The 27,043-nt window shown below is 41.0% G+C and overlaps 1 protein-coding gene across 3 annotated transcripts in view; it reads right to left on the bottom strand.

Moving 5' to 3' along the window:
• Window positions 1-27,043, bottom strand: part of PPTC7 (protein phosphatase targeting COQ7) — a 374,331-nt gene that overhangs the window by 18,064 nt on the left and 329,224 nt on the right. The gene's annotated exons all lie outside the window — the stretch shown is intronic.

The following is a 27,043-nucleotide window of genomic DNA, read 5'->3' as shown; positions in this document are numbered from 1 at the left end:
TGTGGCTGCTGCCAAAACTGGAATGAACAGTGACTACAGACTTGCCAAAGCCAAGAGATAGTGCAGTTAACCAGCTAAGAACTACACTTAGCAGATATGCTGTATAGCTCATTTGAAGCAAGAAGAGTTGTTAGAACAAAAGATATTTTGGGAATGTAGCCATGAAGAGGAAAACAGCTCTGAGATACTCAAGTGCTAGTTAAATGGGCAAATAACTAAATAAAACTCCACGATACAAATAAGACAGTTTTGTTGCAAACAGAAATCATAATTATGAGCTGTTATCATACAAGAACACAGATCAGATGTCTAGGGGTCAAGAGGATCTAAAGATGCCCAAGATATAGGCTCCAGCAGAACAACACTTAGCAAGAGTGAATGGATGTGAGAAATTCCATAAATATAATTCATGTTAAAGTAGACCACATATGTGTGCACATTCAGAAAAATCTTTGTACAAGACACCTCCAGGAATGCAGAGAATGTTGCTTAAAGTGTAGGAGAAGGATATCAAGTGAAGTAGGGATTAGGCAAGGAACTACCTACATCAGATACTCTCACAGTATTTACACATGAAAAGCATGAAGATTTCAGACAAAACGAAGAAAAAAGTTGTCCATTTATAACAGATTTGTAAGAAATATATTTATTCTTCAGTAACTGTAGGAGTGCACGAAAAGGCATTAGGACCATTTAGCACTAAAAGCTTTGTCCAGCATAAAGCCAAGTGCCGATTATCCAATGAAATTGTTAATGCAGGAAGTATACTGAAGCAGTTGCATTGCTTCCTCCCCAGTCCTATAACAAACCTCTTCATCATCTTCTCCAGTATTTCTGGAGAAGAATAAACACTTTCATCCACAGATGAGAATCCCCCCCAACAAAAAGGGGACTGGTGAACAGAAGGAATATGCCAAGAAGCAAGAAACATAGTTACTGAAAAAAGCACAGATGACCTGCTTCTCCCAGGGTAAGAGGTCTATGTGAGGTTTGCCTGATTGGCGAGGTAACAATTTCTTGAACAGGATGAACTTCAACTGACCATTCAGAAGGTGCAGAAGCAGTGAGAATGATGCTGCTGTAGGCAGAAGAGGGACTCAAGAGTATCATTCTGGTCTGATGTATCTTACTTTTTTGGATGAGTTTTGATCAAGTGCGAGTAGGATAACATACAGAAGATCATGTGGTTACTGCTTCAACAGTGCATCCCTTGCAGGTTAGCATTGTGGTTGACTAAGTGAGAAGTATCAGTGACACACTGCATTTGACAGGGAGGTAAGAAGGTCTTTTACTCTGACCCTACTAGTGGAAAGAATAGTTGGCTATGTTCTGGTTCAGGAACCACTCACGGGAAAAGCAGCTACTGAGCCTCTATGCCAGGATATTACTCGTTCCCAGAATAAGCACTGCCATCAAACACAGCTTAATGATTTAATCTCATTCCTAGTAAGTCATGGTTTTCCTGCACAGGAAGTTGGAAGTGGGCGGATTCCTGCTTGTTGATATACCAGATAACTGCCATGGTGTCTGTACGGATGGCAACGTTTCCTGAAATGCCTTCCAAGTCAGATACACTGCTCTGAGACGGAGGACCGTGATGCAGATCTGCAATTTCTGTGAGGACATGACCCCTGTACCACATGCCCTTGAAAATACCCAAACTCTAAGGCAGATGCATCCACAGTAACCATGCAACCGGAGTGGAAAGCTGGAAAGGATTCCCAGCAACAAAACTCTTGGGACATAGACACTACTGGACATGGTTCCTTTGTGACTCCATCATACTAAAATATTCAGAAAGGAACTTATTCCTGCAAATTCCATTGCCGATGCAGTAGCCATTAGAAAAGCCTTTGTAATCTGCCATGCGGTACCATGTAAGTAGCTGATGCTGTGTATCCAGAGACAAAAAACTCACCATAACGTGTGATGAACCTAGGAGTCAAATCAAAGAAGTCTTTAAAATACATACTTTCTAAGATGGAAGAAAGCTCTGCAGGCTATGGTGTCCATGTCCAGCCTATGAAAGTAATGCATCGTGTGGGTTGTACCTGGGACTTCATAAGGTTTCATAAATGTGAGCACAATACCCATGGGTTGAAACAAGATGAACAAAGTCTGCACATGTGTTGGATCTGTTTATCTGATGATGCTACAGCAAAATGCCAGCACCCCAGGTATGGGAAAAGGTTTGATCTACTGCAACCTTACGTGGGCTTTGACCATAGCCATTCACTTTGTGAACATCCTAGGGACAGTAGTGCAATCAAAGAACGGACTCCTGAATTGCTAATACTTAGGTCTGGTCCTAAAGCACCTCTGGCACTCTTTGATCATTGTGATATGCAAATAGGCATTCTGCAGGTCCAAAGAGCATATCCAGTCTTAATGTAACAGGTACAGTAAGAAGCTTTACAGAGAACCATTCTGGAGTTTTCTTTTGCAATACAATGGCTCAGACCACAGTAAACTACCAGGGACTGCAGTCTCTGGATATATGTCACAAACTAAACTCTCTTTCATAATTTTTTATCACTGTGGCAGGTGGAGGAAAATTCGGTTAAGTAAGATCTTACCATAACAGCATATGTCCTACTAGTCACTGGTGCAGTGTTCCTAGCATGTGTTACCACCTCTATCATCAGGCCAGAGTACCAAAGCTTTACCTTCCCAGTATCATAGTCCAACATTCAGGTGGACGTATGAGTATAATTCCTCATATTATCTTCAGACCAGTGGCCTGAATACCCTTGAGACAGAAAAACTTATTAGCTAGGAGGGGCACAGTATGAAGTGGTAAGAAATTCCCCTTGGTTCTAGGGTGTTCCTCATGGGATAGGAACTGAGGGAGAAAGAGGGAGTAAGGAGAAATAAAGTATAATGGGGAAGAAGGGTGGGAAGAAACTGCAACAGTGATCAGTAGGACATCTACTGTTTAAATTCTTATATACCTGTACTATGTCCTGACTGAAATCACTGCTGCAGTATCCCTCACACATGGGTGATTCCCAGAGCTAAAGGGAAAGTAAGGGTGGTTGTTTAAAAGGCACTAGAATTGTCCAAGAGGCCATATAGGATTGACCTAGCAAATGCAGCCCTGTACCTTGAAAATGCAACCCTGTAGTGTTTAGTGAAAGTGTATACAGATGACCAGGAGGCGGCCTCCGGTATTGACCTGGCATCTGCTCCTTTGTAGAAATCTCCAGAAGTTGCTACTGAGGGCATAAGTGCAAGAATTTGTCATATAGAGAGTAACAAAAAGAGATGGCCTTAGAGATCCAGTTTGCAATGGTTTGTTTGGATACCAGTTGAGAGTCCATGAAAGAAACAAACAGTTGATCAGATTTCTGAATGGAATTTGTTTAGTACAAATTAAATCTTGGCTGTCTGTGAATGTCCAGAAAATGCAGCATCTTTTCTCCCAATTCTAAGGGTTGGAAAAAAAGGTAGTTAGGTTTATGGCCTGACTGAGAGACAGCTAGTTCACTACTTTAGGCATGAATGAAAGATTAGCCCAGAGGGTGACCAAAATATGGAAGGGAGGAATGTCTGTGAGTGCCCGAGGCTCTGAAACTCTTCTAGCTAAAGTGAGGGTAAGAAGTAGGATAGTTTCCCAGGTAAAGAGTTTGAGGTTTGATGATATTGCCAGTTAAACAGGGGGTAAAGTAAGCTTATCCAGCACAGTACTGAGGTCCCAAGTAGGGGTAATTGGCTTTCTAGATGGGCTAAGATGCAAGACCCCTTTAAGGAATAACCCGACCTCAGGTCTGGACAAAAGTGGGGTTATGAGAGGTAAGCAAGTGGAGATGGTTGACAGGTAGGCTTCGATGAAATAATAGGTCAGACCTGTATGTAAGAGCTCCAACAGATATTTCAGAATGGAAGGTATCTCTGATTGGTTGAGGTACTATCCCATTCCTTATACATCAATAGGAGAATCTCTTCCATTTGGCTATGTAAGATTTTCCAGTGGTAGGTCTTCTGGCTTTTTGGAGAACTTTAACAACATCCTCAGAAAAGTGGTGCCTGTAAGAAATTAGAACCCTATCATCCACAGAGTTAGGTTTACGGATGATGGATAGGAGTGAAGCAGTAAGTGTTTCTGTTGTGTGATGAGATCTACTTAGTGTGACAGCATGTAGTACTTGCCACTGGCTAGAAGAAAAAGAGAGAATCAATGCTGTCTTGGCCAAAATGGAATCACTAGCAAGAGTTTTAGTTTTTCTTTTTGGGCCGTTTAAAACTCTTAGAATGAGAAGTAGTAGAGGGAAGTTGTAGGGGAAAGTACAGTTGTGTAAATAAAACTTATCACAACAGTATATGTTTAAATGATCACTGCTGCAGTAGCCTTGACTATATGTGTTATTTTCTGCCAAGGATATAACAGCCGGTCAAGCTTCTGAGGCTTCAGGGCACCTTCCACACACCCAAACTGTCAGGCAGCAAAAACTGAGCTGACTAAAAGATAAGTTTGGGTGCAAAGCCCTTCAGAGCTTTCCTACCAGTAGAGAGAGAGGGGGGGCTGAGAACTGAAAGGGCAATGCCAGGAACAGCAAAAAAAAAAAAAAAAAAAAAAAAAAAAAGAAAAGGGCACATTCCATATGCCTAAACAGGTACAGAGCTCGAGCTGATCTGACTAAAGACAGATTTGGGTGCCAAGCCCTTAAGAGTTTCATGCCAACTTAGACAGGGAGGTTAAGCACAGAGAAGACATTGCTAGTTAAAGCAAAAACACACGTGTAAACCCTGGCATAAAAATACACCAAAAACAAGTGGGATGGGGAGAGGGAGGGACTACTGCAGCAGTGATCATATGAACATTTGCTGTTTTGATAACATAGCTGTACTATGTTCGTCATATTGACCACTGCTGCAGTAGCCTAAGCTATATGGATATATCATCATAGCTTAGAACAACTGAGCTGTAGAATGGAAAGGTCCAAAAGCCTCTGGAGGATGGTCCTAGCAAAGCCTTTCCTAGATCTGGAAATGGAATCTAGTTTGTAGTACTTTGTAAAGTATGCAGAGAGGACCAAGTATGTCCAACCACTTCCAAAAAGCAACAGATGAAGCAAGTCCCTGGTAATGAGTGGCTTGACCCTGCCTGGAAAATGTTGTTGTTGTGGGGAAAAAACAAAAGGCAATGGCCCAAGACAACCATTTAGAAATCATCTACTTTAACACAGGTTACCCCTTTTTACAGTCACAAAAAATAAGTTCTATGAGATTTTGTTCTGTCAGGACAGCACCCAAGTAGTCTGTGGACATCCAAGGTATGAAGAATCCTTTCTCCCTCATTTTTGGGTTCAGGAAAAAAACCCAGGGAGATGGATAGTTTGGATTAAAGTAAACTCTGATAAAGAAAGATTAGTGTTCAAAGAAACCCTATCTGTGAAGACAATGAGATAAGGTTGACACATCATAAGAGCTTGCAACTCGCATATTCTTTTTGCAGGGGTCACAGCAATCAGTTAAAACAGTTTTCCATGTTAAGAACCTCAAGTCAGCCAAATGAGCTGGTTCAAATGGAGCAAGTGCTGTTTTTTCTAACACAAACTTAAGATCCTAAGGAGGAGCTACTGATTTTCTGAGAGGCTCCTTATGTAGATCAATGTTCAAAACCATTCTGACATGAGAATGGAATGAAAGAAGGGATCCACTGGCAGGGATGCTGAAATGGCTGACAAATTAACCTTAAAAAGGAGTAAGACAGACCACAGGACAGTAACTCACAAATATGTAAACTGTAAAACCAGAGAAACACCAGCTCTGAATGGGTGCTAGTTGCATTGTTGGTGCCAACTAGAAAATGCTTTTCATTTGCTTATATATAATCTTCTAGTAGCAGGCAATCTTGCCTCCACTAGTACCTGCTACACATCCTCAGTAAATAAGTGCCAAACTGTATTAAAACACTACTATCCAGGCAGTCAGTTGTAGTTGTTTGGATTTGGGATGCATCAAACTCCCCTGCTCTTGTGTAGATAAATCCCATCTGTGAGGAAGCTTGTGGTAATTGCCCCTGACCACTTCCAAAAGAAGGGAGAACCATTGTTGCCTGGACCAAAAGGGAGTCACCATAAAGATCTTGGGGGATTTCTTCTGAATTTTTCAGAAGTACCCTGGACATCAGTGGAAACGTTTTTTAAAGCATACAGGAACATTCCTGTCCAAGGAAAATAAAAGGCATCTGCCTTCTAGGCCTTCTTGCATGGAGTCCTGGTACAGCATTTCGCCAGTTGATTGTTCAGACAGAAGGCAAAAAGGTCTATCTGAGGAATTCCACACAGATGGACCCTCTTATCTCGATTCCATTTATTGCAGTCTGTCCTTGTCCTGCTCATCTTGTCTGCCATACAATTTTGCTGTGACAGAATGTAAGATACATGTACAGTACAACTGTGTTGTAAAGCTATACTCTATGCTAACATGGCTAGTCTACATAGGGGGTAAGACCTGGTTCACCCATTCTTTTATTTGTTTATGTACCACATCACTATGGTAATGTCTGTAACAAAGTAAAGAGATCCTAGGAATGACAGATCAAGAGTTGAGAGCCATTTTAATTGCTAGCATCTTTATGTTTATGTGCTTTTCTCTGTCTTTCTTGACCCAAATAATTTGCACTTTTATCGCTCTTGACATTGCTCCCCAAACAAAGTTTGAGGGGTCTATAATCACTGACTGCTTTTGTAACAAGAAGGGAGAAGGAGAGATCTAGATTCTGGGATATTTGATATCTTCACAAAGTGATTTCTCTTTTCACAAATCCCATGACTGGAATTTGAAAAGGCAATGGGTGCTTGTGCTGGGACAAAGATACTTCAAATACCATTGTATTTTCTTATGTGGAGTCTTGCAAGAAGTATCAAGAGAATCATGGATGCCATAAGACCTAGAATCATGTGGTATTCCCTCACAGTGACAGATGTCTGAAAGGAAACTTCCCTGAATAGATCTACTTTTCTTTTGGAAGAAAATCTCCTTGAACTGAAGTGACTAACATGTGCCTCAGAAACACAATCCTATGCAATGGAGTCAAAAAAGAATTCTGAATGTTCTTTTGGAATCCCAGCCTATTTAAGAGAATTCTTCCTCGAATGAGAGATTCCAGATGCTTAGAAAAAAACTCTACAAAGGCAAGTCATCTAAATACAGAAAAATGTAGAGACCTTGTAGCCTACAATGGGCTATGATAGGAGCTAGACATTTTGTGAACAATCTTGGATCAGTGGATATCCCAAAGGATAAGGCAGACAACTCATAATGTGATCCAGACACACTAAACCATGATGTCTGAAATCTGAATGAATAGCAATGTGATGATAACCATCTTTTAAATCTCAGGTTACTAAAAAAATCTTAAATGAAAAAGAAGGGGTAAACAGGCTGTGAACTGAAAGCATTTTGCACTTGATTTAGGAAGGAAAGGTCCAGAACTGGTCTTCACAGGTTTCTTTCTTTGGCATGAAAATATTCTGGAATAAAATCCTTTTCGAAAAAGAGAATGAGGAACTACTTCTACCCTTGAGGCAGCAAGTGGTTCAGGACAGAAGGGAAGAGAAGGGTTTGGTCTAGTGGAGGAGGAGAAGAATCCCCATGGAAAGGAGGAATTTCCTCCCACTGCCATTTGTATCTTTAGCTGGATCAGCTTTAGAACCCATTTGTCTGAAACAAATTGTTGCCAAACAGAGAAATGGCAATTCAGACTTTATGGAAGGGTTAAGGGAATGCCAGAGTACGAGAGGGGCCAAGGTCCCTTAAACAGTCATTCTACCTTATTTAAATGTCCTTTGTTCTAGGGGATTTCAGCTTTCTTTTTTGGGAACTCCCTGTCATTGCTTTTTAAACATCTGCTTACCAGCTTTCTGCTGAGAATGTTATTTCTTGCCAAAACAGGAAGAGGGAGTAACACTCCCTTTGAAAAATTTAAAAAAGTAGGGTTGAAAAAAAAAACAGAGAGAATCCCTGAAACAGTTTACCTCTCTCGTTACACTTTTTAACAACCTCTGCAGCAGAGAATTAAAATGCTTGCCAGCAGATTCCCAAGATGGCTACACATGATCAACAGCACACTTTCATCTCTCCCAGTGTGAAAACAGAAACTGAGAAAAAGGAGTGCCATTGATTTTTTTTTAATTCAGTTACTGGCTGGTGGACACACTGCCTGTATTCCAGCAAAAAAGAAGAAATTTGGAAAACCTCAAAGAAAAGCACCAGAAAAGGTGAAGAAAAAACATTGCCTGGGAAGGATTCTGAGGTTGTGCAGCAAAAAGCAGTTGAAGCTTCAGATATATTTCAAGAGATGGCTTCCAGTAATTTAGAGGTAAATAAATCAAATGCACTCAGAGGTGATTAAAATAAATGAAACATTGAAGAGTATATCAATTCAAACAACAAAAAGCTGGAAAAAGTTTGCAGCATACACTCAATGTGCCCTTTCAGTTAACAAATTCTATTACTGAGTGTATGCTGCAAACCTGGCCGTGAGAAAGCAGCCAAGACCTGTATCAGTAAAGATGCAAACATGCCAGCAGAAAGAGTTGATCCTCACAAAATTGTGACAGAAGGGTTGTGACAGAAGGACAAAATACTAAACATTGGAGACAGCAGACTATCTGTAGAAAATGATTATTTACTGTACACCAGGTAGAACAGAAGCAAATTTACCACAACAATCAGGGAATGTAGAGAGGCAGGTTAGGATAAGAAGGAAAGAATGTTTATCCAACAAAAAGTGAGCCAGCAAGCAGAATGGGTTTCTCATTCTTCTGATGATAAGTTCCATAGACAGACTTTGCCAGTGAAACATTTTTCAATGTGCCCAAAGGAAAATGCTTGAGAGACAGAAAAGAGCACAAGAGTTGACTAGAAGAATCAGCACTACCTTGGACTTATACCAGAGTTTGGTGTTTGGAGATGGAGATGAACAGGAAAAAAAACTCTGAAATATGTGAATAAATGGAAGACTATAAACCATCTTATCACATTTGTGAAATACGGTTTTACAAGAAAAAGTGGTGGAAAAACACTGGACTTTTGTTGACTGTGTTAAACCTGTTGGGGTGGACTGTAAAGCATATAACCCACTTTACATCATTAATGTTTAGAAGGACAATAAAAGGGGGAAAACTAAGCGCAAGTAAAACAGTTTTTGTTCTTATTAGTATTTGTATAAAACTCTTCATGAGCTAAACTGCATGTTGTATACAGTAAAACAGTTTTGTGTAGTGTGTAGTCAGGGAAATTCTAAATGTGGGGGAGGGGTCTTTTTAGTGACTGCTGCATGTGTTGAAGATATTAAAGTAGACAAGTACTTTTTAAGTTGTAAGGAATATTGGTTTTACAGTATAACAAAAGAAAAAAATGGCTTGACAAAAGCAAATTTAATAGTCATATTCTGTGATCCTGGGTTGCTGGGGTTGGAGTAGGGTGTAAAAGTGCACCAATTAAATGTTTTCTCTTTTTTATTTTACAAGGGTGACTACCTAGATTACTACCTTTGGCTTAACCTGTAAAAAAGAAGTTATGTACTCAACATAAGACTCCATCTGTGCTGTCCATTTTCATTCTGCCTCAACTGTTGGTTTCAGATCCGACTCAGCTGTTACTAAAGCTTGTGGTAACCAAAATGCTTTACAGCTTCTCCCTTACCCAAATGCACCAACCCCTAACATATCTCAGATCTTGTTTGCGGATTTTACCAGAAGTATTATCTATTAACATGCATAAATAAAATGATACATAAAATTGTATTTGTCCTGTAGAGGAAACTATATCAGGAGCTCAATCAAAAGGACAGTGGTGTCCTTATAATATCTCATTCATCTAGAAGTTTGTAGACATAAGGGATGGGGATTGATGGTCGGGAAGTTGAGGAAGAATGAAAATGGACAACACATATGGAATGTTATAGTTGGTACATAACTTCTTTACCCTATGTTGTCAATTTTCATTCTATCCTCAACTGCTGGAGTCTCCAGCTACCTAAAATCCCAGATGGACTCTAAGGAAGGATATTCCTGAGCACAGCTGAACCAAATGATGCTCTACCTCTCAAGGCCAGATCTAATTTATGAGTATTAAAGATATGAGGACTCCCCGAAGTTGCTGCTGAGCAAATGTTGTCTGTAGAAAATCTGGACAGAAATACTGAACTGGCCACGGATCTAGTTGAATGGGCTCTTGTAGGTTTAGCTAAGGTAAGAACCAAAATGCAGAGCTAGCAAACAGTGACATATAAATTTAATGATATACAATTAGGAGAACAAAACCACAGACCGGTTTTAGCTATAGATTTGTTAAGCCTTCATCAGTGTAGTATATTCTGGTTACATCCATTCTCCTTTTATAATATATCACACCTAGAGGCTAATTGAAAGAATTACACATTAAAAATATTCATTAAGCCCTGGTGAAAATAAAGCACCCAGTTTAATGATCCATTTTTTTCTCCTTGTTATTTAGGAATCGGTGCCAACCTGATTTATTATTTCTGTTACCTTGTATTTTGTCAATGATGGTAAAATTGAAAATTGCATTGGGATGTTCCTTGGTATGTTTGTATAGGGCATTTGTTGGTTTCCTGATCCTGATATCACTTACATGTTCCGAGATTCTGAATTTGACTGGTCTGGAGGTCTGTCCAACATAGAAGGCAGAACAACTGCAGGTGGCCATGTAAATGAGCCAATCAGACTGGCAGTTTGCAAAAAATGTAATATTAAACATTGTCTGTGTCTAATTGGTAGATTAAATCAGACCTGTTTTGATTAGATGCAGGTCTGATTTACGCCAGTATAGGGACAAAACAGCAGAGAAAAATCCACCTATTAGATTAATCACCACATATGGTAGGAATACGGATATCCTACTCAACAGTGTACGTAGGCACTGGAACATTCTCTTAGCAGATACCTGGTTAGGTGAAATTGTAGATGACACATGTCAATTCTCTTAAAGAAGGGGCAGAAATCTTAGCTCACATATGAGTCATTACAAACATGTACATACATCTGATATACACTCAACACAGACAGCATTAGAAGGCAGGGTCTTACAAGGCTGTTTTCCATGTGGTCACTCCACTCATTGTAAAATGATGCTGAAGACCAGGGAATTTACTAGCCAGAATACCGGACAAGTGTTTAATATTACATTTTTTGCAAATGCCAAACATACCGAGAAACATCCCAATGCAGTTTTCAATTTTACCATCATTGACAAAATACAAGGTAACAGAAATAATAAATCAGGTTGGTACCAATTGCTAAACAACAAGGAGAAAAAAATGGATCATTAAACTGGGTGCTTTATTTTCACCAGGACTTAATGAATATTTTTAATGTGTAATTCTTTCAATTAGCCTCCAGGTGTGATGCATTATAAAAGGAGAATGGATGTAACCAGAATTTACTACACTCATGAAGGCTTAACAAATCTATAGCCGAAACCGGTCTGTTTTGTTCTCCTAATTGTATATCATTAAATGTATGTCACTGTTTGCTGGCTCTGCATTTTGGTTTTTGCTGAGGATTTTTGGGGCCATGCAGCTACCATACTTGCAGGGGCTCACCTCTTTCTTTAGCTAAGGTAAGACCCAATTTGTTATAGATAAAAAAGTACAATCAGTTAGCCATCTGGCTAAAGTTACTTTTGCAACTGGTTTACCCAATTTCAGACCTGCAAAGGAAACAAACAATCGGTCTTTCTGATTTCTTTTGTCCTATGTAAGTAAAAACGTAATTGACTGTGAACATCCAATAATTCACCTTTGTTTGCAAATTTTGGAAAAAAAAAAACTGGCTAATTAATGGATTGACTGACACTGGATTTTGACACCACCTTGAGAAGGAAAGAAGCATTGGTCCATAGTATAACCCTATCCTTATGAAAGATCAAGTAGGGAGGTTTTGAAGACAAAGCTTGAATTTCTGAAATTCTTCTAGCTGAGGAAATGGCTACTAGAAAGACAGTTTTCCAAGTATGAAACTTAAGTTCACATTTAGCTTCTGGTTCAAAGGGGGAATGTATTAATGCCTGCAGTACCAAGTACACATCCCATGGTGAAGTAGGGTCTTTAAATGGTGGTCTCAAAAGAAGAGTGCTTCTCAAGAATGCTCTGCACAGTTTAGCAGAGGGGGTCTATGTTATTTATCAAACAGCAGGTTCATCAAACGGCTGTTTGTCAAATACTAAACACTGCACCTAACTTTTATTAAAAGGCCAAATCATTGTAAGACTATACATTGAACGATGACAGTTGGCCTACATCAAGGAAGCTCAATGGAGCACTTACTGGTAACTTAGTTATAAGAAAACCTGCCATCTCCCCACTGTAGTGCAATCTCGTAGATGGTATATATAATTAGTAGGGGTGTGGATGTTGTGGAGGGATTGTAGTTTTGTGGAGAGGCTGCAAACATCTGACAACATTAACATTAAAATAATGAATCCAGAGGGAATAATAATTTAAGAAAATACCTCTGTTGTTGGTGAGACTTAATGCAGAAAACGAATCTGAAGGAGTAAACTGGGATTTTGTGAATAGGGTTTTGGAAGTATTGCATTCCCTCATACAATTATAAGGTTAATTAGAAGGAAGTATGAAGGATCAGAGGCAAGAATCAAAGTGGGAGGGCTCCTCTAGGATAACCTGTGTTTGAACAGAGGAACCAGGCAGGGAGGTTTCCTGCTTTCCATTGTTATTTGCTTTATATTTAGAGCCACTGTCAGAGAAAATAAGGGACCCATAAACACAAAGATATAATTGGAATGGTAATCAAGAAAAGTTGGTATTATTTTTGTACATGATAAATCCAGAAAAGGACACCTCAGTGTTGTGGAGCATTTTCAGACAGTTTCAAACCTTTTTGGGATACAAAATTAATGAAGATGAAACAAAGGTAAAATATGTACCCACACATGAATTGGTTCAGCAATACCCATATTTATGGGATCATGATAAGATGAAGTACGCAGGAGCATGGATTAAAATGATTCTGTTATGGCAGTTAAGGATATGTGGGAAGAAACTAAACAAAACATGATACAAAAACTGAGAAACTGGAAGCTTTGTTTTATGGATATGGAAAGAAAATACAAGAAGTATAAATGTTTTTAGTCCCTTTAGTTTTATACACAGGTCAAGCATATTTTTATCAACCAGAGGAGAAGCTGTGGATAGCAATTAATAAAAATTTTAAGGATTTTTATCTGGGCAGGGAAGAAGGCAAGAGTCATGTGGGATAAGCTGATCCTTCCAACTGAACAACGTGGTTTGGGATTACCCGATTTGAAGGGGTGCTTCAGAGCTATACAATTAAGACTCTTGTACATGGCACAAGAAGAAATCTATAACTCAAAGTGGAAAGGGATGATGATGAAATGGGGGGAGTTCAAGAAATACGGAGAGACTGGGATTTTGGATACAGATCCTTAAGGAGAATAAAAATAAACATACAGAATATTACATTCATAAAGTAAAGTATTCTTAAGGACTAAGCCAACACAGGAATGGAGAAAGGAGATCCTGCCAATAGGCATGACTGCAATTAGGGACAAGGAATAGGCAAGAGGGGACTAGAATTTACTACAGAAAACTGTCAAAGTAACCAAGGTATCGGGAGAAAATAATCAGAGAGGGGAAAGGTAATATAATGGGAAGAGGCATTAATTAACATAGCTCAGACTCGTACCTCTTGGAACTTCACTCACCTAACTACTGACAATTGGGGCAACTTGGGATAAATATGGCTATGCTTGTAAGGGCTTTTGGGCCATTAGTCTAGTAACCTCCTATGAAACTCTGACTGCAGGCTAGAGATTGCCTTCCCTATCAAGGACTGTTACCAGTGTACATCTAAAGAGAAAGGAACAGGGAGATACTAACTGAAAGACCAGCACTGGTAGAATTTTTAGTGGAATCTAGAACAGAAGCTGATGTTAAAAAGGAAGATGTATGACTTCTAAATATACAACAAAGTCTAGATGATTTAGGATATTTACTTAGAAGTGTTTGCATCTGTATTTCTATACTCCAAAGAATTTTTTCTCAGGCAGATTGCAGATGTTGGAGATGGGACAGGGAAGAAACAGGCAACTGGGACATATTCTTAGGAGTGTAATTAGTTGGCAGACAAAAAATTATCTGCCGACTACTCTGTTAGACATACTGGGTGTAAGTAAGGAAATTATTTTCTGAGTTGTGGTACAGAATTAGAATTGCCTAGACACAGTAAGGCTTTGCTGAGTTTAATTCTAGTGGCTGCCAAAAAAGCAATTACTAGATAATGGAAACCAAAGTCTTAACTAACCATACTGGAAGTAGTGAATATAGTAACTGAGATAAAAGAACTAGAAATGGGATCTTTAGAAAAGGGCAGGGGCAAATTACGAGAAAAAAATGGGAACTGTGGGAACAATACATGCAGAATAATGTTTTGGAGGGGGAATGAGTTTTAAGGGAAGGTAGGAACTGAGTGAGCTATGTAATATTCGAATAGCATTGACAGATTATATATTATGTACAATGTTTGCAACTGAAAATATGTAAATATGGTTTATTTTCATTTATATAAATGTATGACTGCGCATATCATACATGACAATTCAATAAACACGTCTTGTGTTTAAAAAAAAAGAAAAATCCAAAATCTGCTAGTGGATGTCACATCTGAAATTCTTGATGCTCCCCTTGATAAACAGGTTGTATGTGGCGCTTCTTCTATTGAAGTTCTTAAGAGATTTAATGAAAGAGGGAAATGATTTATAGTCTTATTGACTGGGTACTTGTTTCTAATCCTTTCAAATATCATAACCCTGCAACCCTACCAAACACCCTGAACGATCACTCCCCTATAAAAGTGCTTAGGTTCAACCCCCACTTCTCAAAACCTCCTAAATTTATCACTTGTCGTAAACTTTCCAACTTCCATCCAGAAACCTTTAATGCCCTCCTCTCTAAAGTAAACTGGAAATTCCTTACCCAACACTCACTAGAAGAAGCAGTCCTAGCTTTCAGCTCCACCTTCCTTAGCATCTTAGACTCACCTGCTCCCCCTCGCAAAGTCCGAATTAAGTCCACCGTATCTCAGTGGATTTCAAAAGCCACTCGTACCCTTATGATAACTAGAGCCAGACTATGGAAAAAAATGGTCACAAGCTAAGTTCTCTGCAAACTTACAAAAATATAATGAACTCAGAAATCTGACAAAAAACACAAACACAGATAAAAAGGACTTCCATAACAAACCTCCCACAGCCCTAAAATCTAATCCTAAAAAATTCTGGAACTCTATTAACCAAATATTACATCCCGGTAATCTTAACTCCCCCAATCCATGTTCAGACAAGACATCTGAAGAAACTGCCACTATCTTCAATACCTATTTTATCAATTCAGTATCTAAGCTACTGAACCCTAACCCAAAATTTCTACAACTAACATCTCTTAACTTTTCTGAACCTACTCCTAAGTACTATCTCCTCAATACCTTCTCCCTCAAACCTGTACCTACTAGCTACATCAAAACTCTACTCTCTAAATTAAAACCATGCTCAGCATCAGCAGACAATATTCATTCCACTTTTCTTCTACTAGTAGCTGACTCTCTTGCTCTCCTTGTATCTATCCTAATTAATCACTCTATCTCTGAATCTAAAGTCCCTTCCAACTGGAAACAATGCTACACTCTGTCTATACACAAATGAGGTGACTCCTCTGATATCTCCAACTTTAGACCTATCACTATCCTCTCCCCACTCTCTAAAGTACTAGAAAAATGTATTCATAAACAAGTTATGCAGTATCTAATACAGGAAAATCTGCTTGCACCCGCTCAACATGGCTTCAGACCCAAACATAGCACCACTACAGCTCTATTATCCTTCCTCAACACTGTCTCTATAGCCATGGACAAACAAACTTATTTCTTGCCTATTCTTGGACCTCTCAAAAGATTTCGACACTGTCTCACACTCTCTTCTGCTGCACAAACTGCATAACCTCAACTTCTCCTCTGATACTGTTCCATGGTTCTCCAGCTACCTCACTGACAGATCTCAATCAGTGAGATGGCACTCTGCACTCTCCCCTCCTCTCCCTGTAAAAATGGGTGTACCTCAGGGGTCTAATCCCAGGGCCTTTACTTTTTAATATCTTTACTAATCAGCTCTATACCTCCTGTCCTCAGTCATCTTTAGTGCAATACGCAGATGACTCTACAGTTACCACCATATCCAAATCTCCCTCTAAGCTCTTCTCAGCTACTCAGGCATCTTTTAACTTAGTTGAAACATGGTTCTCCAACAACCAGCTTATCCTTAACCCTAAAAAAACAAAGCCGTTACTCTTCCTATATAAAAAGTTCAACAATATTAAACCCTCCTTCTCCATACAGTCCCTTAATAACACTCCCATTCAGGTAGAATCCAGTACTAAGGTCTTAGGCATAACCATCGACGATCAGCTTAAATTTGACTTGCATGTTAATAACTGTATCAAAAAGACTCATTCAAAACTAGAGCTCCTTTACCATAACGAGAAATTCTATACCTCTGAAGCCAAGATTACTCTCTATCTCTTACCTACCCAGTCTAATGTACAATTCTCACAAATCTTAACTCAGCACTCCTGACCAAACTCGAATCTACCTACAACAAGGTAGCTAGATTTGCTGCTCAACAAACCTACAAATCCCATCACTGTCTCTCTCTAAAACACCTAAACTGGCTGGAATTACCCCACCAGTTTCTTCTCTCTCAGCTCCAGATCATCCATTCTGTCCTATACCAGCCTTCCTACTGCCCAGCACTATCCCCCTCTCATCTCCCATTATTCTCCCTCCAGACCTCTCCGAAGCTCTAACCAAGCACTAAATCTACAAACTCAAGTCTAAATTTGGACGCAACATGTACAGCTATCACCGCACTATTGCCTGGAATAGGCTCCCACTAGAAATCAGGACCCTTACACATCCTAAACAATTTAAGACAGCCACCAAAGAGCACTTTAAAAGTCACTGGTCCTGCCACTGCACTCTCCCTCCTTAACATCCCCTACCTCTCATACCTTAATCTACTTTCTGCCCTTAACTCACTCTTCTCACTAGCTCTCTCTAATCTTCCTTGACTACTCTTTCTACTGTCTTCTAAAATCTATTAAGCAAATTGCCTCAGAGAACATTCTATTCTAATTGTCTTGCCTTCATGCAACTACATTATGATAAAACTGGGTTTTTGTCACCACTTACCCCAAAAACTATACTCATCTTACCGACACATTTCTTTTTATACATCTTGAAATAGTTATGCTATACTCCTGATTAATGGCATTGTATTGCTACTTAATGCCTTGTAATAATCCTGTAACATTGCTGTTTAATGCTGATTTATAATGAAAAATTGTACAATATGTTGGAGCTTTTCTCCCCGGGTATCTGCTCTTCAGCTTAGTCGGACAATCCAGGTCAACAAATGAAAAACAAATAAATAAATAAATGATCTAAGGGGTAAATCAAAAATTTCAATCCCCTACACATAAATATAGCAGAAACCACCCTCCCAGCCCTAGGCCATTGTATAGGAAACCATTTAAACAATCCAAGCAAAAGTCAGGAAAGCAACAATTTAAAAAGCAATAGCAGGGCAGCTCTAAAAAAAGGAGGGGTATCACACGTCCAATTTCACTCGCAGAAAAAAAAAACGGTCTCCCTTTGCTACCCTAGCAACTATCTAAACTTTTCAATGAATTTTTCTCTGCATCTCCCTCTCTAGCACTAGGTATCAACAGATTATTGGTACTAGGAAACATTCAATACGTACAGTGACAATGGGAATCCTTCCCCTTAAACCAATGGACTCTCCTCATTTTTAAACTAAAACACATCTCTTTCCTCAATCATTTCTCACATGCTATCACAAGGAGTAACAGAACCTGTACCGGAGAATCAAAAAGGAAAATTATGTTATTCAAGAATACTTCTAGTGCCCAAGGAGGAGGGAACCCGTACACCTGTTTTGGACCAGTCTTTCTTAAATCTTCATGTCAAGGTTCCACAGTTTAGAAAGCTCACCCTGCAGTCATTTCCCCCACCCACAATCTTCTAAGTTGCCTGGTAACTTTGGACCTAAAAGATGCATATCACAATATTCCCATTCACAAAAATATCAGATGCCTTTTTTAAAGGTTTTCTGTTAATGTTTCACATTTGTAATGGTTTTCTGTTAATGGTTCACATTTTTTAAGGTTTTCTATTAATGGTTCACATTTTCAGTTCTCTTCTTTACCCTTTGCTTTCACCACACTACAAATGGAATTCACAGAATGTCTATCACCAGTGATTGCTTTTTGCAGGTTATGGCACAGCCATATCTTTCCCCTACTTAGACAACTGTCTTACTTTTGCAGACTCTATTGAAAAATGGCAAGTCTCTCTCCTCATTAATGAAAGTTACAGACAGGGTCTTCCAGGACATAATCTACCTGTGGGGAAATCTCAAAGTAGATCTGTTTGTCTCTATTCAAAACAGACTGTTAAAAAAATTTGCTCCAGGACACCTTGCAAAAAAACCTGAACCAAAAAATGAGGCGGAGGGGGGGATCTTGCATACTCTGGGATGTCCACAGACCACTCAAGTACCATATTAACAGTACAAAGAACTTTAGAACTTCTAATCAGATTTTCATTTGCTATGAAAGGAAGAAAGAAGGAAATGTGCTAAAGTAGACTATTTCCAAACGTTTATCCCATGAAATCCAGATTTGTTATTCTCACAATCAAAAGGCCCTTCTTTTCAAGATTAGAGCTCACACTACCAGAACTCTGGCTACTTCTAGAGATTTTTGGAAAGGGGTGGTCTCAAATTATTCCTGGTCATCCTGAACACACCCTTCACTACACATTATAAGGCTGAATCCTTTTCCAGATCAATAGCACATTTTGATAGGACTACTGTCCAAGGGTTCCTGAACTCTGACCCGTCTTCCTCTTTCCTGGCTATCAAAACTTTAGCAATCATCCCATACAGCTTAGGCAACTGCAACAGTGATCTAATGATGAAAGTAGAACACTTGTGTAAGTAAACTTACCATAATAGTATACGATTGAATAGGTCACTGTCGCAGTACTAACACCCTCCATTCTTCCCCTGTTTTGTCCTTCCTTTATAGTTCCATTGCTTTTTTTTCCCTAGTACAACTGCAAGAGTGGGGTTCCCCCACATCCCTACCCTTCATCCTTTCTCCTACCACATAACTAGTGATTTTTAGGGCTCTAGCCCTCTCCCTTTTCTGTGAAGCAAGAAAGTTTTAAAATGTTTGCGCTTTTGCATCCACTTTTATAACAGCACATTCTCCTGCCTCCCAAAAAGTAATGAACATGTAAAAGACAAGTGCTTCGAATATTGACCAGGCATCAGGCCATTGCAGGATATGACCCATACAGCTTAGACTATTGCAACAGTGAAAGTTTAGAACAGCTACTGTTAAGGCAAGTTTGCTTACACAATTTTACTTGAGTGAAATTAGTGGGGTACAATATAATTAACTTTTAAAGTGACATTGGTGAGTCATTCATTGGAAACAAACCCTGAGAATTTTTCTTCCAGTCTTAAAGACACCTCATCTTCCCAAACTTCCATGCCCAGCTGAAGGCTTACCTTCAAAAACTTAGCAAAAGCAAATGCTCTCTTAGGTTACATTACCTTTCCCCTCACTATCTCTCATAACCTTCTCATTCTCCTTTCTAGTTCTTCTCAACTATGACCTCCCACTGCATAGCTTACTCAGCTCCCAGTTTTGACTCTGTTATATAAATGCAGAAAATTGTTGCAGATCAGAGTGTAACGTGTGTGTGCTACGTCTTTAAGAAGCATGCAAGGCTGTGCGTGCACATACAAATTGCAGACACGTGCAATCCCTAGTGCCATTTTGCAGAAGCAGCCAGAGAGTGGGCATGTATGATCACAGTAGTTAGTTTGCATACAAGTTACTTAAGTCACAGTCAATGCACCTCTATACTGATGTGTTTGTATAGAACAAAGCTGCTTAAACAGAACCACGAAGACTAGTTTATTCGTGTACCAACACAAAAGTGATTTGGCATCAGAACCGGGATGGAAAAGAGAAGAACATTTGGAGCCATGAGATGTAAAGATGACAGCGGAGGTGCAACCAAGAGAAAAAGTACAGTTTTGTACCTACCATAAATGTAGATGTCCGAACTGGATAGCATCTGCAGTCATAACAACTGGGTTGTCCTGTCGTCAGGCAGCCCTTCGGTCGGCCGGATTCCAAAGTCCGGGTCCAGCTTCGGCTGATGTCGCACTTCACCCAACATCATCTCTGCTGGTCTTCGGGTATAAAGGCATCAGCCGACGCCATTTTCTTCAGTGTTTCTTGCCCCAGATGCCAGTTGCCCTCTTGGAAGGCTAAATTTTGGGTAAAAATGCCAATGTTTCCCAAAGGATAGAAGGCAAACACAAAAAATAAGCATGTATGTACATATATACAAACAAATACACCATAAGAGACTCCCCACCAGCTAGCTATTAGGAGGGTAAATACCTAGGAGTACCACAGAGGGAAGGAGGGAGGTAATCCTGACTGCAGATGCTATCCAGTTCGGACATCTACATTTATGGTAGGTACAAAACTGTACTATGTCCTTCATGGATGCATCTGCAGTCATAACAACTGGGTAGAATACCATAGCCAACTAGGGGAGGAGGAAGAATAGATTATGGTGTGGTTAGGATCCCTTGCAGTACAGCAGTGGCAAACCCTGCTCGGGATCTGGAATACAGAGGTAAATTATAATGCTTGGCAAATGTATGCACGGAGGTCCAAGTAGCCGCCTCAATAATGTCCTTGGTTGCCACTCCTCATAAGAAAGCTGTGGTAGTGGCTGTTGCTCTTGTAGAATGAGGTCGTATGTTCTGTGGAATTGGTTTTCCATGGAAGGAGTAACAGAATCGTATGCAATTTCCTATCCATTTGGAGATTGTCTGTTTGGAAATTGCTTTTCCTTCCCTTCCTGTTGCATAGGCTACAAAAAGCTGGTCAGTTTTTCTGTTACTTTTTGTTCTGTCCAGGTAGTAGCGTAGCTGTCTGTGTACATCCAAGGTATGCAGCATTCTTTCCCTCTGTTTTGTGGGTTGGGGAAGAAGGTAGGTAGGTGGATTGCCTGGTTTAAGGACACTCTGGATACCACCTTAGGCATAAATGTAGGATTAGTCCTCATGGACACTCTGTCTTGGTGGAAGATTAGGAAGGGTTGTACTGCCATTAGGGCCTGAAGTTCAGAAACCCTCCTTGCTGAGGTTATTGCCAGTAGGAAAGCAGTTTTCCATGAAAGATGCTGTAGGTCTGCTGTTGCTGCTGGTTCAAAAGGTGCAGTGTCAACTTTTCTAGCACAAAGTTCAAATCCCAAGCTGGCAGTGGTGGTTTCCTAGGAGGTTTTACATTCTTGATCCCTCTGAGGAACTGCCTGAGTAGAGGATGTGAGAAGACAGGTGGATCAAAGCTGTATTCTGCTGAAATAGCTGATGCATGTATCTTGATGGAGGAATAGGACAGGCCTGTATGTAGAAGCTCTGCCAAGTACTCCAGAATGTTAGCCATATCTATATTCGACACATCCTTCCCTCTTTCAGCACTCCAAATGACAAACCTTTTCCATTTTCCTGCATAGTTCCTTCTTGTTGAAGGTCTGCGGGCTTCAGGGATAATGTCTTTAACCCTTTGGGAGAGATCTGGAATAGTTGCTGCTATGTGATGTGCCATGCAGTCAGCTGCAACGTTTTTAGGTTTGGATGCATGATGCTGTAGTTGTTCTGAGTTAACATCAAAGGCATCAGGGGTATTGACCACATTTTGTCCCGAGACATGCTCCTCAGCAATGGGTACCAGTGTTGTCTTGGCCAGTTTGGAGCTATCAGGATTATCCTTGGACGTTCCTCCTTGATTTTTAGTAATACCTTGTGTATCAAGGGAAGAGGTGGGAATGCATATGCTGTCAGGCCTTTCCAACTGAAGGAGAGCGAATCCACTTTCGATGCTAGTGGATGGAATGTCCTTGTGCAGAATTTTTGAGCTGGTGGTTGAGAGGGAAGCGAATAGATCTATCTGTGGCATTCCCCATTTCTTTGCGATGGTCTTGAAGATGTCCGGGTGTAGCATCCATTCGTGAGCATCCGAGGTGGTTCTGCTTAACATGTCTGCTAGAGTGTTCTCCTTTCCGGTACAAACATTGCCTGTAACTGGATGTTGTAGCTGAGTCCCAGGTTCCAAAGGTCCAAAGTCATTCTGCATAGGGGTATGAATGAGTGCCTCCCTGTTTGTTGATGTACCACATGACTGTGGTGTTGTCTGTCCTTATCATCAAATGGCCTTCTTTGAGAAATGGTCTGAATTTTGGATTGCCAGTTTTACTGCCAGCATTTCTTTTAGGTTGATGTGCAGGTGAAGCTGGTCCTCGTCCACAATCCTTGCACGCATTTGTCCAGCATGTGAGCCCCCCATCCTAGGTCTGAGGCGTCTGTTGTGATGGTTTGGCTTGCTTGATATTTGTGAAAGGGTAAGCCTGGGTTTGACTGGCATGCTTGAGCCCACCATAGGAACTCCTGTTTTAGGCATGGAATTAGTGGAATTTCTGCTTCTAGGCTGTGCCTGTGTTGGGACCATAAATTCTTTAGGTACCACTGTAGTTTTCTCATATGCAGTCTGGCATGTGGAACCAAGATTATGCATGATGCCATGAAGCCCAAGGCCTGCAGAACTTTTCTTGCTGTTAGCTTGCTGTGGTTTGTTAGTGCCAAGAAGTAAAGAGGGAGATCTTTTTGTTTTTCTGCAGTTAGGAATGCCATTTGTTTTACTGTGTCCAATTCCGCGCCCAAGAATGTCCTTGTTTGGGATGGAATCAGCCTTGATTGTTGCAAATTGACTGTGTATCCCAGTGCTTGTAGCAAGTAAATGACCCTTTGTAAATCTGCTGTCAGCTTGCTTTTGTTGTCCCCTTGTAGCAGGCAGTCGTCCAGGTATGGATAAATTTGGATTCCCTGTAGTCTGCAGTGGGCGATTACTGATGCCAGGCATTTTGTGAATACTCTGGGCGCAGTAGATAAGCCAAAGGGCAATGCTGAGAATTGATAGTGCTCTGATCCTGCAAGAAATCTGAGGTATCTTCTGCAATTTGGTCGAATGGGGACGTGCAGGTATGCCTCCTTGAGATCTAGAGTTACCAGCCAACACTCCTTGCCCAGCATGGGAAGAAGTTGCTGTAGGGTCAGCATCTTGAATTTTGGGACAATGATGTATGTGTTTAAGGTGGACAGATCGAGAATAGGTCTCCAACTTTTTTCCTTTCTTGGAACTAGGAATAGTCTGGAGTAGAATCCTTTGCCTTGTTCTGTTATTGGCACTCTTTCCACAGCTCTCATCTTTGTTAATTGCATTATCTGCTGTAGAGCTTCTGTTTTTTGATTTGGAGGTAGGTTTGGCATTCCTCTTTTGACTGGTATAGTGTGGAAGTGGAACCGGTAACCTTGGTCTATGGTTTGCAAAATCCACTTGTCTTTTGTGATATAGTGCCAGTTCTTTGAAATAAGGTTAATTTTCCGCCTAAGGGTGCTGCTATTTGTTCCCTGGTAGGCGGAGTTAGAATCAAGTCACTGTGATTGCCCTGTTGTAGTGGTAGTGGCTGTGCCTGTGGCTCTGTTATTACCTTGCCACTGTCGTCCTCTGTAGGCACCCCCTCTGGATTGATTTCTGCCTCTGGAACGTCTATTCCTGCCCCTTTGGGATCTTGTGGAGTCAGGAAAGGACCAATTTTTGGCAGGCCAGTTCCTGCTAAACCTTGGGGGCTGAACCTGCAAGAAATCTTTAACCGTTTGTACAGATTTTGCCTTTTCTTCCATTTTCTTTATTACCTGCTGGGCAGGTGTACCAAACAAACTGGTCTTATCCATAGGAGCATCTAATAACTTAGCTTTAACATGATCCGTAAAACTTGTTCCTTCAGCCATGCATGTCTTCTTATCACTGTGCCAGTCATGGCTGATCTAAATGAAGCCTCCAGTGCATCATAGCCACATTTTAAGGAATGGTTACTAACCTGTTGTATGTTATTTACCATTTCTAATAGATTTTCTTATCTATAGAGTCATCAGAGGATAGCTTTTAGTTAACTGATCAAGCATAAACTCTTGGTATTGTATCATGTGAAACTGACAGTTTAAAGCTCTAGCTGAGAGAGTAGCAGAGGTGTAAACCTTTTTGCCCCATCTGTCTAAGGACCTGGCTTCCCTTTCAGAAGGAATAGGGTTTTGCTGTGGTTGAGGCTACTGCCTTAGGGCCCTGGGATATAGTTTCGGGGTCTGCAATTGGGGCCTTGTATAGGTGATGATGAGTGTCTGGCACCCTGTAAAATCTATCTGGTTTGGCAGGTGCTGGAGGTAAAGAATCTGGTGCAGTGCAAACATCATTAAATGCATCGTCCACAACAGAGAGGACAGGAGGTATAGCTAAGGGCCTGTGTTGTGGTAGGTGTAGAAAAGTCCTAAGTCTTTTTCTGGAGTCTGAAAAATCCTGTTCCTGCCATTGGAAATGTTCTCTCATGGCATGTAAGGTTTCCCCAAAGGAGAATTCTTCTGGTGGGGAAGCAGCTGGAATGGATTCTTCAGCATCTGAGTCCTCAAAATTGGAGAAAGGAGCCTCTGGCTGGTCTGTAATATCTGAGTCTTCTGCAGAATCATCAAAGGACACAGGCTCGAGGGGCTCTGCTCTAGGTCTCTTTTCTGGGGGCTGAGAGGCCCTGTCTGGGTGAGATTGAGATCCCCTAATTAAGGATATTAAATCTTCTGCCAGAGTAAGCATTTGTGAACTAGAAGTGGGCCTGGTTGAGGGGGGTTTAACAGGCACTGACTTAGTAGATTTGGCTGCTTTAGCCCTGGCGAAGGCCTTAATAGACATGGCTGCAGGAGGCCTAGCAGCACCACGTGCTGGGGTAGAGACATCCAAAGGGATGGTGTCTGATAAGTCACTAGTAACCACTGTAGTAGGTAAAATTTCTGAGGCCGATTCAAGTAAGGTAACCGGAACCTCAGTAGTAGTCATTGATTCGGCTGTACTCTGATCAGTTTTCTCGGTTTCGGCCGAAACCGAGACACTCTCGGTTTGCTTAACCATGGTTTCGGCCGAAACCGCGGACCGCGAGTGTCGGTCTTTTTCTTTGCGTTTTTTAACAATTTGGGAAGTCGGAGGATCCGACGGCATAATGTACGCAAATTCAGAGCCGAAAAACTGTTCAGCAAACTCCGACCGGCGTCTAAGCGTTCGTCGGTTGAAAGAAGCACAGGCCGAACAGGCTGCTACGTCGTGGTCTGGGCCTAAACAAGGCAAACAGTAAGAGTGGAAATCTTTATGAGGTATTTGTTTCCCACAAGTTAAACAGTTATTGACTTTTTCTGACATCGGCTGAGGCAAGAAAGAGTCCCCAACGGGTACTTAGCTTTTAGAAGTCTTGAAGGAGTATTCGGTAGTAGTAATCTCTGGATCTGACCGACCGGCACTTGCGAACAGCTTCTGCTTCGGGCGCCACGCGGCAAGAAAGACTGAAGAAAATGGCGTCGGCTGATGCCTTTATACCCGAAGACCAGCAGAGATGACGTCGGGTGAAGTGCGACATCAGCCGAAGCCGGACCCGGACTTTGGAATCCGGCCGACCGAAGGGCTGCCTGATGACAGGACAACCCAGTTGTTATGACTGCAGATGCATCCATGAAGGACATCAGTACAAACACAACCAGAAGGAAACAAAGGTAATGAAAAATAATACGAATTACTTACTCATAGTATCATAGGAAGTTACTAAGCTATTCCCTCTGAGGCCCTTACAAGCCTAGCCAAGAATTTAGCCCATGTTCCAGCAAGTCAGCATCCTATGCCAGTGTCCAGCAGGGACATAGGTGGAATCCCAGGGGTGTATTTTCTGTTCCCCATCCAGTTATCCAGGTTGCGCTTACAAAGGTTTAATGAGGTACTCTGCTTTACATTAACAGGGATTCTATTCCACAAAAGGGGGAGTCTCTGGGACACAAATCTGTCCCACCAACAAGTACTATTGATGTCACAGACCAGATTGAGGTCTCGCATGCGGGTTACTTGAGTGGAACTTGACTTGCGGATATGCAGCAGTCCCATCAGGGTGGGGCCTGAGATTGCTTTGTATGCTAGACAGGTCACTTCTGAGGAGTCTGTAGGAGACTGAGTAGAGGGGCAGGACTTTTAGCCTATCTGTGTAGGGTAGATGTCTAAGGCCCTGGATTCTTCGGGTGAGGAATCTCTGTGGTCTCTCCAGCTGCTGCATGTGCTTTGCGAGGTACATGCCGAAAGGGGTACTGTATTCAATAATCAGTTTTATAACGGAAGAATACAGGGATGTTATGACCACCTTGTCCCTGGATGAGATACCCTTACTAATGAGGTGGGCCATGTAGAAAGCTTTCCATACAACGAAGTCAATATGGTGGTCAAAAGTCAGTTTGCTATCAACCTAGGTTCCCAAGTCTCTCATGACTGACTGTGTGCTTAGTGCCTTATCAATGTGATAACCTGTGGGGACGTCATTCTCCCCAAAATGGATGATGATGCATTTTTTGGCATTCAGTTTGAGGCCATGTTTTTGGCACCAATCATTTGTTTGGGTGAGACCCTCTTGGAGGATGTCCACATTACTAAGGGAATTGATGACAGCTTGCAGTCACCTGAAAACCTGGTCAGCCATAGTCCTCTAGACTTGGCCTGCACCTCTGAGAAGTAGATCTCAAACAGAAGAGGTCCCACGACCAATCCCTGGGATACACCGCTTGTTACGGGTCTATTATTTGAGGTAGCTTCCCCTATTATGACTAGGTGGGTTCTATCAGTAAGCCAGTTTGTTACCCATCTGATAACATATGGATTGATGTCTAGTTGAGAGACTTTATCTATTATACCTGAGTGGGGAATAGTATCGAAGGCCTTGGCCAGGTCAAGGTAAGAGGT

The sequence above is a fragment of the Protopterus annectens genome, chromosome 4.part0, assembly GCF_019279795.1.
Source record: "Protopterus annectens isolate FY-2018-M chromosome 4.part0, PAN1.0, whole genome shotgun sequence".
Lineage (NCBI taxonomy): Eukaryota > Metazoa > Chordata > Ceratodontiformes > Protopteridae > Protopterus > Protopterus annectens.
The sequence above is the reverse complement of the archived record's forward strand: the minus strand, read 5'-3'. Positions and strand labels throughout refer to the sequence as shown.